We start from the raw sequence: 19,090 nt of genomic DNA on the forward strand, positions 1-19,090 counted from the left end.
GCCTGAGAGCGTCTCAGCCTCTACTGTTTAAAGAGACAGCACCCAGCTTTGTGTCCTCACCAGAACACAGTGATCCCAAGAGGCCCTTGGAGCGTGGGCAGCCTGGACTGGAGGGAGAGGAGCTCCAGGTGTGCCCGAAAGCTGGGATGCCGAGGCCATTCTCACCGCCAGTGCCAGCCTGTATCAGAGCAAAGTGATCACCCAGTCCTCAGTGTCCCCCCACCCCCAGTGAAGTCTTCGAAGATGAAACATGGGGTGGGCCAAAAGGTTCGTTCAGGTTTTTCTTTTCAGCGTATACAAAAGCTCAAACAGACTTTGAGGCCAGTGCAGTGCACTATGTGTATAACGTGTGTGCAGGTAGGTTTCACCCTTTATCAACAACATCATTTTAAGGCACTCAGACATTGCACAGGTCATCCCTTCACAGGATCTCAGCAGGGAACCAAATCAGGACCCCCATCCCAGCCCCCAGCCACAAAGGGCCCCCGCCACCTGCCATGACTGTCTAGACCTCTCTCTGCCCTGTCACGCAGGCAGGCATTGACACACAGCTCCTGGAAAAGGGTTCCTACAGCTCTGTCTTCCATGGGCTTTTAATCGAGTCAGGATTAAATGTTGACCTTCAGGAGATAATTCAAATAAATAAGCCTCTGTTGAGAACATTCTAACATGTCGGGCAGGACAGGTTGGAAGAACGATGGAAAAGCTATGGAGAGCCACGCAAAGGAAAGGAGGGTGCTTCTCAGACTCTTTGACGCTTGGACCCCTTCAAGCTTTCAGAAAACATTCTCCAAGGGGTGGGAGAACTGGGAGACTGGGATTGACACATATAACAGATTGACACTGTGTTTAAGGTCGATCACTAATGAGAACCTGCTGCAGAGCACAGGGAATTCTCCTCAATGCCCTGTGGTGACCTGAATGGGAAGGAAAGCCAAGAATGAGGGGATATATGTATACGTATAGTTGATTCACTTTATTGTACAGCAGAAACTGACACAACATTGAAATACAACTGTACTCCAGTAAAAATTAATTTTAAAAAAGAAAGACAGACAATGTCCTGCATCTCTCCCAAGGTCTCTAGGTGGAAGCTTCCGGGCAAGGGGGCTTGGTTTCAGTGAATGAGTTTCCTGAAATTCGGGCAGTTTATCTCCCTCTTCTGTGAAGGGTCCCCCGTCTGGAGCACCCATGCATGCAGGGAGGTCCCTGACACTTTCTGTTCTGTTCTGCTGGACTCCACAGGCAGGAGGGAGTCCTGCCCCCAGGCAGCATCTCCCCAGTCACAGGGAAACCATTTAGCCTGTTGCCATATCTCGGATTTCAACTTTGGCTGCTCCTCAGAATCAGTCCTTGATTGGGAACGTCCTTGCCCAGACCCAGAACCACACATGGACGCGGTGGTCTGGGAGGGGGCTCAGCTGTAGGTCATTTCTAACATTCACCGGGATGTGCCAGCATCCAGTCAGATCGTCACGTGGCGTCAGTTCCATTCAGTTGCTCATTCGTGTCTGCCTCTGTGTGATCCCGTGGACTGCAGCACGCCAGCCTTCCCTGTCCTTCACCATCTCCCGGAGTTTGCTCAAACTCGTGTCCATAGCGTCGATGATGCCATCCAACCATCTCATCCTCTCTAGCCCCTTCTCCTCTTGCCTTCAATCTTTCCCAGCATCGGGGTCTTTTCCAATGAGTCAGTTCTTTGCATCATATGGTGTCAGGTGGCCCCAAATCGAGGTAAGCCCCAGTGCAGGCTGCAGTGTTACACAGCTGTAGTCAGAGTCTGGGCAGGCATAGCAAGGTATACATTGTATGTATACCTGATGTGTGTGTATGTGTGTGTGAGAGAGAGACAGAGACAGAGAGCGAGAAGAGTTTCCCACAGTCCTCTGCTGACATGGTGGTGATGGGGACCAATGAGCATGGTGTCCCAGCAAACCCCCCCCACACCCAGACACCCTGCCTTCCTGGATGCCCCCAGGATCTGACTCTGAAGACTGCACTCCAGAGGCTGCTGCCACTCAGGCCAGCATTCCTGGAGATTCCTGCTTCAGAGCCTAAGAATTCAGAGGAAGGAGACTGGGGCAAGATGGGGTGTGGGGGAAATCAAGGCACAGTAAGACATGGAGTGACTTTCTCAAGATGCCCCATGAGGAAATGGCAGAGGACAGATTCAATCTGGGCACCTGGCTGCAGAGTCCACTCTTGGTACCCACTGCTCTTTGGAGCTTCTTATTGATGTCTGGGGGCCTTCCTGGTGGCTCAGACAGTAAAGAATCTGCCTGCAACATAGGAGACCTGGGTGTGACCCCTAGGTTGGGAAGATCCCCTGGAGAAGGGAATGACAACCCACTCCAGGATTCCCATGGAGAATCTTATGGACAGAGGAGCCTGGTGGGCTACAGTCCATGCAGTCACAAAAAAATAAAGAAGTCAGACGCCACTGAGCGACAAACACACATAGCTGTCTGGATTCACAGTACATCTAAACCTTCATGGTGCTTCCATAGATGTCGTGTGATCTAATTCCCTTTTTCCACCAAAGATACTGACACGTTTTATCTGTTTATACATCCCAGTTTATTTTCTCATTAAAAAAAAAAAAAAAAGTAAGAGAACATCCTACAACCTCTACCCATTGCCCCAACCTGTGTGGCCCCCATTCCCAGGGCCCTGACTCACCCTGCCTCCGAGCTGTCAGCGTCACTCACCCGTGCAGCCAGCACAAGGTGGACCCAGCACACGGCTGGTAGTTTGATTCCATGAGACCATCACTGCTCTCTACAGGGAGCAGAATCAGAGCAGATGCATGGAAGTGAGAGGCAACCCTTGTCTTCTGCACTTAGAGTGGCCAAAATGCCATTTCGTATAGTATCTTATTTGAAGGGAATCAGGACTATTTTCTAGCTGGAAACCGAGGCTTGGAAAATTGAGGGTCTTTCCTCCATGGACCAGAGAGTACCTGCTAGGACTTGCAACCAGCTCCTCTGGTTTCCAAACCTGTGATGTTTTTCCATTATGCAGAATTCCCCAAAGGAAAAACAGAGATGAGTCTCAATCGGGCATTTGTCCAGGGAATGAATGTCGTTGGCACATCGGCCCCACCAAGCACTCAGTCAATATCTGGGGAGTGTTTACTCCAGCAGGGTGGCCTTTCCTGTTTCCTTACAGCCAGCAGCCTGTGTGGGCGTTTCTGGCGGGGCTCGGACACAGCTGGTCTGAAAGGGCTTCGGAAGGCTGGTTACTGCCCCATCCAGACCCATTTAGACTCTCTGAGCAGTTTGTTATTAAGAGAGTGAGCTGAAGAGGGGGATGAAGGAAGAGAGGGAGGGAGGAGAGAGAGAAGAGGAGGGGAGGGGGAAGAGGAGGAATGAAGCTGGTGTTGACTTCCGTGTGCAGATTCTGCTGTAGCTGGACGTGTCTGAAGTTATGTCATCTCCAAGCCTCTAGAAGATATTCTCAGTGAGCAACGAAGACACAGGTGAAAAGCAGCCTATGACACACAAACTCCCGTTGGCACAGGGCCATTCCCTCAGTTACACAGACTGACAGTTTATCATGGGATATATGGCATCATTAGCTGCTCCACTTATGGGAGAGAGAAAGCACAGCATGGTCGTGTGGAGCCATTGGCACAATACGAAGTACAAAGAACTCTTTGTTCCCAAACACATTGTTGCTGAGAAAGGCCGAATTCCATAGATGCAAGTGGAGGGGCAAGGCGGTCTTCTCTGGCATCTCACGAGCAGACGAGAGCGGGGATTCTGAAGCAACCCAAGAAAGAGGGTCCCATGTGGATTTGCACTTGGGACTGAGAACTCTGAAACTTATCTAAAAACTCTTACTCCTAAGGAACATTTTTCTTCTCCTGGTGGAGAGAGGCTCCCTTGGATGGAGGACATGACAGTCTTAAGATGAGGGGATTGGAGAGGCATGGACGGACTTTTCAAGTCCTGCAGGCCAGGCAAGAAAGGCCAAGAAGGCAGCCTGGGCTGGCTGGCAGAGGCCGGTTGTTTTTGAGGGAGATGGACAGGAAGGTCCACTCTAAGCCAAAGGAATGCTTGATTCAGGCAGGTGGGACCATACCAGGCAGCGAAGCATTCATTACCAGCAAAGCAAAACAAAACGACGGGGAACACACAAAGCATCTCAGCCAGGGACCTGGGGGAGCGTTCCCCAAGCTGCTTCACTGTCCCCACGATGCTTCCTTTTGTTCCATGAGCACTTCTGAGCTGGAGGAGCTGCACTTCAATTGAACTTGAGAACAGATGTTTTCTTCCTCGTGACCCCCTGAACCATTTAACCAGTGGGAAACCTCAGCGAAAGCCTAGGAAGTTCACAGATCAAGGTCAAAACCTTTGGAGAGGTTCAAGGCAAGACTGGGCAAAGCTTCAAGTATTTTTACTCTTCATTGTTTAAGACTAGGAAATACCTCTCCAGGGGACTTCAGTGATGAATCCTGGACCTTGTGTGGCAATTACCTTACAGTTTTGATCCAGAAAGGAAATTCTAGAAATACGAATATGCAAAAGAAAAAAAAAAGCAGCTATTTGTGGCAGCACGTTTATAATGAAGGAAAATGAACGTGCTATATCTCAAACAAGAGGGGATAAAGGTTGGTACAGTCATAAGACGAAATGCTGTGAAGATATTAAAAATAATGTTGAGGAAGATAATTTATTGAAATGAGGAAAAGTCAACATCGTGTGGTTGGGGAGGGAATTACAAAATGCAGTCCCTGCACCTGATCAGGCACTCCCCAGACGCTGTGCTAAAACCTCGACTTTAATATCTACAACAATCCCAGAAGGGGTGGGCCACTGTGACCCCTTCAGCCCCTAGAGGTTACCACAGTGCCCAAGGGCACAGAGTTGGCAGGTGATGCACCCCAAACATAAACTTGGACCATAAGCCACTACATCCCACAAGTATGCCTCTGTAGACTCAACCCAGTTTTCACAGTGATGAAAATGAAACTGTTGGACTTCCCTGTTGGTCCAGTGGTTAAGAATCTGCCTGCCAGTGCCAGGGACATGGGTTCGATCCCTGGTCCAGGAAGATCCTACATGGCAAGGAATAACTAAATCCACAAGTACTGAGCCCACCACAACTATGAGGCCGCTCTATCCATGGGATTCTCCAGGCAAGGATACTGGAGTGGGTTGCCAGGCCCTTCTCCAGGGGATCTTCCCCACTCAGGAACCAAACCTGCTGTTTCTATTACATCTCGGACATTGGCAGGCGGGTTCTTTACCACTAGCACCACCTGGGAAGCCTGAGAATCGTTATAAACCTCAGCAAAAGCAAGGTCAGACATGGTTCAGATGAAAAGTGTGGTCCATTCAACCACGGGGATTAAATGACTCCCTTGTCTTATTGTCTTTTTCTTTTAAAAGATTTCTTTATGTGCACCTTTTTAAAAAAGTCTTTATTGAATTTATTACAATATTGTTTCTGTTTTTTTTATGTTTTGGATTTTTGGCCACAGGGCATATGAGATCTTAGCTCCTCGACCAGGGATCAAACCTGTACCCCCTACCTTGGAAGGTGAAGCCTTAACCTCTGGACCATCAGGGAAGCCCCTCCCCTTGTCTTACTATCTTATGTCTCCAAATCTCTCTCTGTCCCTCTTTTGCTCTCTCTCCCTCAGCGCTCTCATAGCTCATCCATCCTTCATGCTGTACAACCATAATGAAATCAAAACACCATTAAAATCTGAATTTCACTACCTTGTAAGCTTCTCAACCCTTGGAGACCTCAGGACTCTTGAATTTTCCTCCCCGGCGAGGTCCTTTCCAGAACCTCCCCAAAGGATGCCCCACACAACATACTCACTCCACTATCATCTTGGATCCTTGAACCTACAACAGTGTCTTGGGAGACCCTAGAAGGGGACTAGGTGATGAAGCCTTTTCTAGATGTATCAGAGCACTGAATGCTTGTTCTCGGATTGTCTCCAAGGATTAGACTCCCTGGAACTCACCACTGGAAACACTGGGCTTCATGACCCTTCTGGGCCCTGACATTCTAGCCTAAATCAATGGAGACAAATAGAAGAGATGGCTCCAGGCATTTCAGGAAATGAAGAGGCAGGTGTGGAGGCAGGAGGCATCGGCCAAGGCCTCCCCACCCCCGGCAGGGAAGAGGAAGTGTTCACAGGGGCTGTGATCCCCAGTAAGGAATCGGGAGGATGTGGTCTGAGGCCATCAGGGACACGTGGCTCCCAGTGACCACTCAGGCTTTCCCCTGTCAGGTGGTCATTCTCCTCTTAGGGGGACCACTGAGTCTTAGCTCAGGGCGTGGCCTCATCATGGACTTTGGAAGAACACCCAGACCCCAGTTACAGGGTTATAGGAATGATCCGAAGGTGGCCTCTGGGTGGTTTACGTCTTCACTGCAGGCTGAGACCCATTACTTAAAAGCTCCCTGGCTTCTAACTCCAATGCTTACACATTCACTTATTTTAAAATAGCCTAAAAGTTTTAGCCACTTAGAACTTGGCTGCTTTGCAAGCCCCATGAGACCTCACCCCATGACTCCAAGCCATTGATGAGAAAGAGCCTGTGGTTGTAAGACCCTCGCAAACTGCTACGGTCCTTCGGTTCTCTGACCCAGAGATGTCCCACTGGGCAGCATCACTGGACACACACAAGCCCTCCCTCCTGGCCCCCCTCCCAAGGAGTCCTTCTTTCCCTCCTCCCTTTCTGGATGGTGGTCTCTGTGTATGGTCTCTAGCTGTGATGAATTGACCTTGTCTCTCATGCAGCCCTGTCCAAGATCCACTGATGAAGCTTGCTGTGTGTTGAAGACTCTTGTGGCCATGTCTTTTCTCCTAGGTCAGCTCCGGGACCCCCTGACACACCTCCACACACAGAGACCAGTGACACGTAGAGGAATATTGAGCCGGTGCACGGAAGCCCAGCAATGCCCCAGGGATGCAGGCTGCAGAGGAGGGCAGGAACTCCTCCAGAGAAACAAAAACATCCTGATCACATTGTTACTCAGATCACCCCAGTTTCCTCAAATAACCCCCTCCAAAGAGGGTCTTCCAGAGAATCCAGGGTGAGAGTGGTTGGCGAGGGTTGTCAGGGATGGGCCCCCAACTGGAAGACCTTCTGAGAAAGAAGCTCCACTCCAGCAAACTGAGGAAGATGACCACTGAGGGGCTGGATACATGGACCCCGTGGCTACGGAGCTAGAGAAAATAGCAACCTGGTCCACCAGCCTGTGCATAAGCCCAGTGGCACCAGAGCCCCACACTCAGACAGTGCACCAGTGGGTATGTGTCCACCCAGGTGACTGGTGGAGCCACTTTTCTTTTTCCTGAGAATGTGAGGTTTATTAGAAAAGGCAATAAGACCTTTTCTGTAAGTTCAAGTTTTTCTGTCCTCTTTTTCTTTTTTTAAAAAAATTGAATTATAGTTGATTTACAATGTTGTATTAGTTTCACGTGTATGGCAAAGGAATTCAGTTATGCATGTGTGAGCGAAGTCAGTGAGTGAAATCACTCAGCTAGCTGTGTCCAACTCTTTGTGACCCCATGGATGGTAGCCTACCAGGCTCCTCTTTCCATAGGATTTTCCAGGCAAGAGTACTGGAGTGGGTTGCCATTTCCTTCTCCAGGAGATCTTCCCAACCCAGGGATCGAACCCAGGTCTCCCACATTGTAGGCAGACACTTTACCATCTGAGCCACCTATGCATGTTCACGTATATTCTTTTTCAGATTCTTTTCCTTTATATATTGTTACGAAATATTGAGTAGAGTTCCCTGTGCTATACACTAGGTCCTTGTTGATTATTTATTTTATAAATAGTAGTGTATCTGTTAATCCCACACTCCTAATTTATCCTTTCTCCCTGCTATTTCCCATCAGTAACCATAACTTTGTTTTCTTTTCTATATCTGTGAGTGTATTTCTGTGCTATAAATAAGTTCACTTGTATCTTTATTTTTAGATTCATATATAAGCAGTATCACATGATATTTGTCTTTCTGACTTACTTCACTCAGTGTGATGATATCTAGGTCCATCCATATTGCCACAAATGGCATTATTTCATTCTTTTTAGCGGTTGAGTAATATTTCATTGTATATATATGATATATATATATGACATCTTTATTACCCATTTCTCTGTCAATGGACACAGGTTGCTTCCGTGTCTTGGATGTTGTGAATAGTGCTGCTATGAACTTTGGGGTGCATGTATCTTTTCAAACTAGAGTTTTCTCCAGAGATATGCCTGATAGAGCCATTTTTCACCCAATAATTTTAGCAGCTGGTTCTTACCCCCTACTCCTTGTACACAATGTTATGTGTGAATACCTGGGTGGAGCTGAAACCAGTTGGCGTTGTTTTAACAACCACACAATGGATGAAGACTAAGTTCCCAGTCTATGCCAGTGCTTCTATAAAGGAAACAAAAGCTATACAGTTCCTCTAACTAAGGTCACTGGACTTTACTGGCTTCTTCCATGATGACAGGGTAAACAGATGACTGAGCATTTTTGGCATCCACAGTCAGAACCAGCCTCTGGGAGCAGTGTATTTTGAGCATCTTAACCTCAACTATGTGAAAAGAAGGAAAACTAAAGTCTTAAAATCTTATTCATTTACTAACTCTTTAGTGAGCAGCTACTATAAGCCAGGGGTGAACATTGTCACAGGGTCTCGTCAAACCATTAAATGCAAAAGTAGGCAGGAAAGCTTCTGGTCCCTGTATGCTCGCCTCCTTACAATGTAGCTTTTCTGTTCCCTCTGTGAGGAGGTACAGTCTGTTTCTGCACCGTTTGAATCCAGAGCTGACCTGCTTTAGCCAATGGGATGTTAGGAGGCTTGAAGAGCACTTGCCCATTGAGGGTTAATCCCCTATTGCTGGGGACTGTTCCCCCATCATCACAACAAGCCCAGGGAAGCCTGCTGGGTATGGGGAGACCTCATGAAGCACGATCTCAACCATCCCACCCAACTCAGCAAAGACCCCAGACCCACGAGCCACCCTGGACGGAACAGTGGATTCGGGCCCAGATCAGAAGGGATGCCAAATGAAGCCCAGCCAGCTCTCAGAATCTTGACAATTAATAAATTGTCATTTTAAGCCACTGAGTTTAGAAATGGGGACTTCCCTGGCAGTCCATTGGTGAAGATTCTGAGTTTCCAATGTAGGGGACAGAGGTTCAATATCTGGTAGGGGAACTAGGATCCCACATGCCATACAGTTCAGCCAGAGAAATAAAAGTCTGGGGATGATTTCTTATGCAGCTAAAGCTGATACATGAAGAATCATAGAGTTGGGATTTCATGTCAAACAGGTTATAATCAGAAGCAGGACTCCACCAGCAGAGGTAATTGCAACCCCCTCACTCCAGCCCCACCCGTGGTCATGGATAGACTTCCTCACATTCCTGGTTCTTTGGAGCCTAGAAAACAGGCTCTCATCACTGGCTCAGCTGCATCTCTGTGGAATGAGAATGATAGAGAAAGGGACTGAGAAGACTCCAAGGTTCTGTAGGATCCCATAGATATGCCAGAGGGACATGTCCCCTGGTCACACACTGGGTGTCATGCCATGTAAAATCGCTCTAAAAGCTTCTGGAGTCTCACTCTCAACGTGTACTTCCTCATGGCAGCCCTGTTCCAGTTGGTGAGCTGTGTGCTCACAAAGCTTCCAGCAGCATCACCATGGAAACAGCTGAGGCCAACCCCACAACTTGTACAGCCCCCTGCCTGGAACCGTGAGCTCTCATCTGTGGCGTAAGCCTGACTATTAACACCTTCCCTTTGATACAAGTCTTCAACTCTCAATGCAAGGCCTATGGAAAATCAAGTAACAGGCACATTTTTATGAAAAACAGCACCCTTACTTGGGAAGAGCACTGAATAATGAACAGAATAACTCTCAGCATTCAGCATCTCTTTGGCCAGAGAAGATGGTTATACCAGGAAGCATTGCTCTATCACCACCATCTCTAAGCCACGGTCTATTTTTTAAGTATTTATTTATTTACTTTTGGCTGTATCAGGTCTTCCTTGCTGTGCACGGCTCCTCATTGCAGTGGCTTCTCCTGGGCAGAGCGCAGGCTCTAAGGTGCAGGCTTCAGTAGTTGTGGTGCCTGGGCTTAGATGCTCAGTGGCATATGGGATCTTAGTTCCTGGACCATGTCCCCTGCATTGCAAGGCAGATTCTTAACCGCCGGACCTCCAGGGAAGTCCCTGAGCTACAGCCTTGATGGCAACATTACTCTTGAGGCTGGCCCTGCACAGAGCACTGGTCCAACAGTGCTGGGGGAGGGTCTCGGGGCTGCAGAAACTACACTCTACCACATTCTGAGCCATCACCCCCTCAACTGAGCCACTATTATCTTAACAACCTGCAGACCCCAGGACCATAAAGCTGTCATTTCCAGAGAAATCTGCAAAGTGCTTTAAAGAGTGTGCCTTGAAGCACCTTCCCGAGGCAGAGTCTTGCAGCCTTAAGATATTCCTCTTACTGATGGAAACAAAGCTTGACCTGTTTTGCATTTCTCTGTGGAAGTGGGGAAGATGAGAAGAGGAGCCGACTTGTCAAACAGTCAGGGCTGCTGCAGCTCCTTTACTACAAAACCGCCTCGGGACTAGGACATTCTAGAGCCTGCTCTCCTTCATCCGGAGAGGATGGGCCCCTCTGAAAGGTACCAGCATCCAACCATCTGTTGTCAAGTCCGGAAGCTGCGGCATCACCCCCGACTCTGCGCCTCCTCTCAACACCAGTTACCCGTGGATCCCCGAGTGTTAGCAGCTCCATCTCCAAACTGTTTCCACCACCTTCATTCTCATGGCAACCACTCTATTTTAGGCCCTGGTTTAATTTCTCTGAATTACTGCCAAAGCCAAATGCTCTCTCTGCCTGCACTTTGTCACTATCTAATGACCATTAAAAATAACCATCATCACCAACTTGTTACGTTCTGGACATTGTACTAACACAGTAAGTCCCCTACATACGAACCTCCAAGTTGCCATCTTCCAAAGACGCAAACGTGTTTGCGTGTCCAATCACGAGTTAGTTCATGTCTATAAGATTATTGTACTATAAAATCTAAAATATTTTTTCTTTATTTTTTATGGAGTGTGTGTTAGTCATGTCCAGTTCTTTGTGATCCCATGAACTGTAGCCCACCAGGCTCTTCTGTCCTTGGAATTTTCCAGGCAAGAATACTGGAGTAGGTTGCCATTCCCTTCTCCAGGGGATCTTCCCAACCGAGGGATCAAAGCCATATCTCTTGCATTGCAGGTGGATTCTTTAACATATGTGAAAAGTATTATAAACCTGTTTCAGTTCAGTACTATCAATGATGGACAGGGAAGCCTGGCATGCTGCAGTCCATGGGGTCACAAAGAGTCAGACACAACTGATAAACTGAGCTGAACTGAACTATCAGTATATAGCCAATCATGTTAGTTGGGTACCTAGGCTGACTTTATTGGACTTATGAACAAATTGGACTTTGAAACATGCTCATGGATGGGAACTCATTCATGTGTAGGGGACTCACTGTACTGAAATTGACCTGAGAAATAGTAATCATTACTTTTCCCCAACATTTTATTATGAAAAAAAATACAAAAAAGTTGAAAGACTGGTCCAATGAACACCCAAATTCCTACCACTTAGAATCTATAATTGCTACCTTTTAACAGCATTTGCTCTATCATATATGTATCCCTCTATCAACCCATTTTACTTTTTATTCATTTAAAAGTTAGTTGCAGATGTCAGGTTATTCACTCTTAAGTAATATGACATGAAAACCACTAAATAAAGTGCAATACATGCTTAACATTTTTAAGGTAAGATTTACGTATAGTAAAATGTGCATATCTCAAGGGCACCACTGATGGAATTTGATGACTGTCTCCACCTGAGTAATACAGCACATTATTGTCAACCCAGAAAATTCCATCAAGCCACTTTCCAGTCAATTCCCAGTCCCCAAGGGCAACCACTGTTGACAACTATTATTTTTGGAACTATTATTCCAAAACAAAACTAAAATAAAATAAAACTATCATTCCAGCTATTATTCTGAATTTCAGTGAGGGAAGCAAAGCTAGAAAAATTGAACATTTTGCTCATAGAATTGAAGTCAAAGAGCCTGGATCTTTCTAACTCCAGAGACCATGTTCTCATCCTGGCTTTGTCCCAAAGCTTCAGCTGAGTGTCTCTAGTGAGGTGGCACTGCCCACCAAGGCCTCTGTGGGACACGCTGATGATTTCTTGAGAGAAAAGTCCACTAGAGGATTTATTGATGGATATGAGCATCTAGAAGAATTTCAACAGTTCTGAGAAGTCCTGCAACAAAAAAACATCAAAACAGAACAAAACAGAAACCTGGTTATAGCCTGCTTATTGTTGTTATTTAGCCACTAATTCTGAGTATTTGCGATCCCATGGACTGTAGCCCGCTGGGTTCCTCTGTCCACTGGCATCTCCAGGTAAGAATAGCAGGGTGGGTGGCCATTTCCTTCTCCAGGGGAGCTTCCTGACCTGAGGATCTAACCCACGTCTCCTGTGTTAGCAGGTGGATTCTTCACCACTGAGCCACCAGGGAAGCCCATTTATTAGCTGACTTAAACCCTTTTCTCCTGTAACAAAACATGCTGTGGTGGTGCTTTGAAATATTCCCCAGCACCGTCTGAACTCGGTGACAGGTGGGCTGCAGTTTGTAGTGTCTCTACCAGGCGTGTTCTGTCCTGCCTTCTGACCCCTGCCCTGCCCCTTCTCCCTGCCTGGAATTCTCTCAGCCTCCGTCTCCACTCTGACTTATGCTGGTCCTCCAGTTCTCAGTCTATTACTTCTTGGAAAGTTCCCAAATGCCCTGAAAGGACCGGTTAGGAATGTATCCCCTGTGTTGCAATGGTCCCCCCTGCCAACATCCCCGCAAATAGCACTCCTCTCTGTTGCCTTGGAGATGTCTTTTTATTTGTGTCTTTTTTTACTTATATGTTCTCTGTTTGCTAAATATCCACAGACCCTATGACCACCCAGACACATTTATTTGCTCTTATCTTCTCATTCCATACCTGGGTTAGAAGGAACTGTATCAAGCTGGAAAGTCTCTGGGTCCATAGTAATTCCCCAGTTCCCCCTTCAGGGCAGCCAAGAGCTTTGGACAGCCCTCTCCAGGGAGGAAGAAGCCTCAAGTGCTTAGAAAAGACCTTTATCCACTGACCAAACAATGCCCAGCTGTTCCCAGAGGCCAGACCTGTCCTCGAACCTCTCCATTTCCATTTCAGTAGACACCTGGAAGCAGGTGAAAGGACTGTTTAAATGACCATTGTTTCCTTGCTCTTCTGGTCCCCCAACATCTCCTTCAGGAAAACAATGTATAACATGGGGAGACTGTGTCTTCAAACCAGGCTATAAAACCTACTTAACAGAGAATATAGTTGAAATTCCCTCATGTGGAGGAAACAGGCTTTTGTGCATCAGCCAGGAATGAAACTGTCACTTAAAACTGATTCTATGCGGGAAGATATTTCAAGGACAAACAACCAGCTTATGAACTTTTCTTGCCATGATCACTTTGGGTTGTTTCTGGTCAGAGGGTAAATCCCTACCACCCTCCTTGGCCAGAAACAGAAGCCCCTTTGTTTGGTTTTTGCCCAGTATTTTCCGAACAGGCAAGGGTCTTTCTGAACTTTTGATCTTAGTCACGTGGTCAGTGCATGACTTATCTTCCAAGAATCTGCTCCAAGTCACTCCCTTCAAGAAGCTTCTAACACTTTCTGTCTACCATCACACATTTCATATAGAATAGAGCCTTTCTATTCATGAGGAATACATTCTGAGCATGGGAAAGAACCTATTTTAGTTAACGAGCACCAAAATGCCCACCAGGCTCCTCTGTCCATGGAATTCTCCAGGCAGGAATACTGGAGTGTGGGTAGCCATTTCCTTCTCCAGGGAATCTTCCTAACCCAACGATCAAACCCACATCTCTTGCATTGCTGGCAGATTCTTTACCTTCAAGCCACCAGGGAAACCCCAAAATGCCAGTAAGTGTTCACAAAAATAGTTGCTTCCCATTTGGAATTGAATGCTCTTTAGAAGAAGTATGCTACCAAAGACCCAAGCACACAGAGGGCAACCTACAGTCCATCAGTATCAATGGTTACTGTGAACAGTCATGTCCTTAGAGGTCTTTCATTTCTTCTCTTCTCCATTATCGCCGCTAGAAACTGGATTTTTCTTAAGGTTGTTTCTCACTACACTGAGATAGATTCTTATCAGTCACACTGTGAAGGTAACTATGCCAGTCACCACCACACTCCTCCCTCCAACAAAGTGTCAACTGGTGGTGGAAAGTCAGCTGGTCTCCTCATTAGTTTGGTGACTTGTTCCTGCCCATACATTTCACACTGTGCCCTCAGCCACCCAGGTCACACTGCACCCAAGCAAAATTAAAGTCATTGTATGTATAAATAAACTAGTACATCCAGACAATGGAATATTATTGAACACACACAATGAGCTATCCAACCTTGAAATGACATGGAGGAGGGTAGCTCAGTTGGTAAAGAATCCACCTGCAATGCAGGAGACCCCTGTTCGATTCTCAGGTCAGGAAGATCCCTTGGAAGAGAGCATGACAACCCACTCTAGTATTCTTGCTTGGAGAATCCCCATGGACAGAGGAGCCTGGTGGGCTACAGTCCATGGGGTTGCAAAGAGTTGGACATGACTGAGCAACTAAGCACAGCAAACTTAAATGCGCATGATTAAGTAAAAGAAGCCAATCTGAAAAGTCTGTCTACTGTATGACTCTGACTCCACGACTTTCTATGAAAGGCAAAACCTTGGAGACAGTCAAAAGATCAGCTGTCAGTACTTTGGGGAGCGGTTAGGAATGAATAGTTAATAGCAGTTAGGGCTTCCCATGTGACTCAGACAGTAAAGAATCTGCTTGCAATGCAAGAGACCCAGGTTCAACCCCTAGGTCAGGAAAATCCCCTAGAGAAAGGAATGGCTACCCACTCCAGTATTCTTACTTGGAGAATTCCATGGAGAGAGGAGCTTGGCAGGCTACAGTCCACAGGGCCCCAAAGAGTCACTCAGATTGAGTGACTAACATGGACACTAGGAATGAATAAACAAAGTACAGAAGGTTTCTAGGGCAGTGAAAATATTCTGTATGGTATCGTAATCATGGGTACATGTCATCATACCTTTGTCCAAACCCACACAATGTACAACACCAAATGAATGCTAAAGTAAACTGTGGACTTTGGACGACTATGATGAGTTCTTGCAGATTCATCAACTGTAATAAACATATCATCTGGTGGGGGACATTGATAATGGGGAGGCTGTGTATGTGGGGAAGTGGGTAGGAGCTATATGGGAAATTCCTGTACCTTTTTCTCAATTTTCCTGTAAATTTAAAACTTGTCTTTAAAAAGTCATTAAACTTAGCTTCACAGTGATAAGAGAACAGACTCTGTATGATTTCAATACCTTTAGACCATGAAATTTTTGCACCTTGTTTTATATCCTTGGGTATGTTCCAACATCTCCTAGTTTATAGTCTATGGGAACTTGAATACGATTAGTATCTTACTGTTGTATGAAAATTGCATAAATCTTAATTATTTTGAATTGGCTTATGGTGCTGTTCGAGTCTAGTATATCTTTTTCTGTATATTCATTCTACTAATTTTTGAGCATTTGATATTGAACTCCAACCAAAAATCTTAAGTTATCTACTTAGAAAATAATTGTAATACATAGTGGAACTATATATAACTTTGTTCTGTATTTTCCAAGTCTGCTGTAAAGGTGTTATCACACTTTCACAATTTAAATAATAAAAGGAAAGGGAAAAAATAATCATTAAAAAAATCACTGGAAGGCACAGGCCTGTGTCCTTGCTCAGATACTGCTGACACCATGAATACCAAGTCCAGCTGTTGAGAATCTAATTACACTTTATCGCATTTCTTTCTTTTTTTAATTTCCTTATTGATGTTCTCCTTCTAGGCTCTAGTCTTGGAAGGCTGAGACTTGTCTTACCACTCTTCCATTCCTATGGCTAATTTCAGTCCCTGGCATAACATAGGCACTTTATTAATATTTGGTGCATGTATGAATGAAGGGGTTGTTGAAAAAACATACAAATCTCCAAACCTCTGTGTTTCGCTAGAAATCTGCACATGAAGGTGGGGATCCCCTGTGTATATGCACCACGCTTTGACTGTTAAATATTGCTTTGAGTTGCTGTACAACTCATTTTTTTATGTTACTTCAAACATTTAAAATTTCCAGCCTCATGGCTCATCAACTATCCTTTCTGTTGCTTGGACTTCGATATGGGTTTAAGGAAAATAGACTTTGGTACAGTAGAATCATAGGATGTCTCAAGAATGCTGGGGCAGTGATGAATGTGTTCTTGGTCTTTATCACTTCAGCATTTATCACCTTTCTCATCATTTCTGTGTTTCTTCTTGAAGGCTAATGTGTGCAGGAACTTTGAGAGCTTCCCCACCACAAAGTAGGAACCCTCTTTGCTTTTTAATCTGACTAAAAACCTAGAGCATGTATATAAAGACACACTTTTTTTTTTTTTTTTTTGGCCACACCTTCCAACATGCAAGATCTTAGTTACCCAACCAGGGATTGAACCCGTGCCTCATGCACTGGGATCATGGAATCTTAATCCCTGGGCCACCAAGAAGTCCCAAGACACACTATTATTATCACTGCGCTTAGTCGCTCAGTCGTATCCAACTCTTTTCAACCCCATAGACTGTAGCCTGCCAGGCTCCTCTGCCATAGGGATTCTCCAGGCAAGAATACTGGAGCAGGTTGACAAGCCCTCCTCCAGGGGATCTTCCTAACCCAGGGATAGAACCCAGGTCTCCCGAATTGCAGACAAATTCTTAACCGTCTGAGCCACCAGGGAATTATTTTATTATTTCCATTTTAAACATGAGGAAATTGGAGTTTTGAGTATAAAGAAACGTCCAAGTCCATTAGAATTGGACTCTCCTGCCATCTCAAGCGTCAACTTTCTCCTGGTTCACTTTATCTCCAAGGATAAACACTTCATGGCACTTGGTCTCTAACAGTGGATCTGATAACCCTTGACGAGCCGCTGCCTGGAACAGGCTCAGGATTTTATGTGAACTATTTGGAGGCCTCTGATGGAAGGCTGTGTGGTATGAACATCCAGTCATGTTCAAAACATCTGAGGGACTGAGCTATGTTTATCCAGACCTGGCAGTTCTTGTGTTCAGAACTATTTTCCTGGAGCACACTGGAGGGGCTCGCCTTTGCCAGAGAATGTTCCTATAAGGTTTCTCTCGAGTGAAAGGAGAGCATCGTCCCTGCTCTGAGGCCCTCCTAGGGGTGTGGGAACACAGTTTTCATCAGATGCTTAGAGACACCTTGTTCATTACATGGCCCTCCCAGCGCACATGTGGAAAAGCCACAGCCATACAGATTCACAGCACGTCCACACCGGCTTGCAGACAAGCCCAGGGGTTGTGATGCTGGGTTCTACCGCTCTTTTCTTGACCGTAAACTCCAGCCACAGGCCACTTGTGGTCTGAGACCTAACCCAGCTCTCAGCATGTGTGACCACATGACTTCTGAACAAAATGACAGGCTGTGTGGGTGGGGATCCAGCTCTGGACCCTAGGATGCAGGAGGCATCAATTCTTTTCTGAATGGGATGAGCCATTAGTGAGCTTAAAAAGCAAGCCATTTCTTACAAGCCGGATGACCTAGTTTTACCTTAGTGTGTGAGTCTGGTTCCTTTTTGCTGTGTTGCAAACTTTATGAATAGTCAAAGCTAGGCTTTTTCCAGTAGCCATGTATGGATGTGAGGGTTGGACCCTAAAAAAGGCTGAGCACCAAAGAACTGATGCTTTCTAATTGTGATGCTGAAGAAGACTCTTGAGAGTCTCTTGGATGCAAGGAGATCAAGACTCTCAATTCTAAAGGAAATCAACCCTTAGTGTTCATTGAAAGGACTGATGCTGAAGCTCCAATACTTTGGCCACCTGATGCAAAGAGCCGGCTTATCTGAAAAGACCCTAATGATGGGAAAGATTGAGGGCAGGAGGAGAAGGGGGTGACAGAGGATGAGATGGTTGGATGGCATCACCAACTCAACGGACATGAATTTGAGCAAACTCTGGGAGATAGTGGAGGACAGAGGAGTCTGACATGCTGCAATCCATGGAGTCACAAAGAGTCAGACACAACTTGGCAACTGGACAACAATAAACTTTACAGAAACTTACCTTAAATGTTTGCTCTCAGCTGTGTTCTTAGACATCAAAAGAAGTCGCTTTCCACCCATTGTGTATCATTTGCCAGGATGGCCCTAACAAAGTACCCCAGAGAAGACAGCCACTTTCTTCCCGTGTCTTCACCTGGTCTCTCCTCTATGTGTGTCAATATCTAGGGTGTCCTCCTCTTATAAGGACCCTAGTCATACTTGATTAAGGCTCACCTATACAGCCTCGTGGTAACTTACCTCTTTAAGAATCCTGTCTCTTTATACATCTCATTCTGAGGTCCTGGAGTTAAGACTTGAACATGGGAATTTTAGACAACACACTTCAGCCCATAACACATCCCTACACAGAACAGTGTTGGAGGGCTTGGTAATTAATGAGCAATTTTTCAAAGGGAAGAAAAATTTGAGAGGAGAAAATTGGAGCTTCACTCCTAAACTCCCTTCCCCCCAAAGGAAGAGACTTGGGGTTTCTGTGTTCCTTCCTTTTTTCTTTCGGGGTGACACACATATTCAAACCACAGAAGCCAATAAACACTAGTGCCTAAGACAAGGAACATCTTTCTCTACTTTTTCATGCTTTGGTTCACAAAAGAATGGACTTTCTCTCTCCTCCTTATAGACAACTTTTAAAGGGAACCTGGCTGACTTTTCTCTACCACTTCCCAGGGTCCTTCCCCCAGGTAAGAATGGGATCACTGACCCATCGAACATGAAATTCATTCATGGCACTGGGGTCACTGGGTTCAGATCACTGCTCATGGGCCCACACTGTGGTATTTTCAGGGGATTATATGTAAGGCCAGCT

The sequence above is a fragment of the Capra hircus genome, chromosome 19 (assembly GCF_001704415.2).
Source record: "Capra hircus breed San Clemente chromosome 19, ASM170441v1, whole genome shotgun sequence".
Classification (NCBI taxonomy): domain Eukaryota; kingdom Metazoa; phylum Chordata; class Mammalia; order Artiodactyla; family Bovidae; genus Capra; species Capra hircus.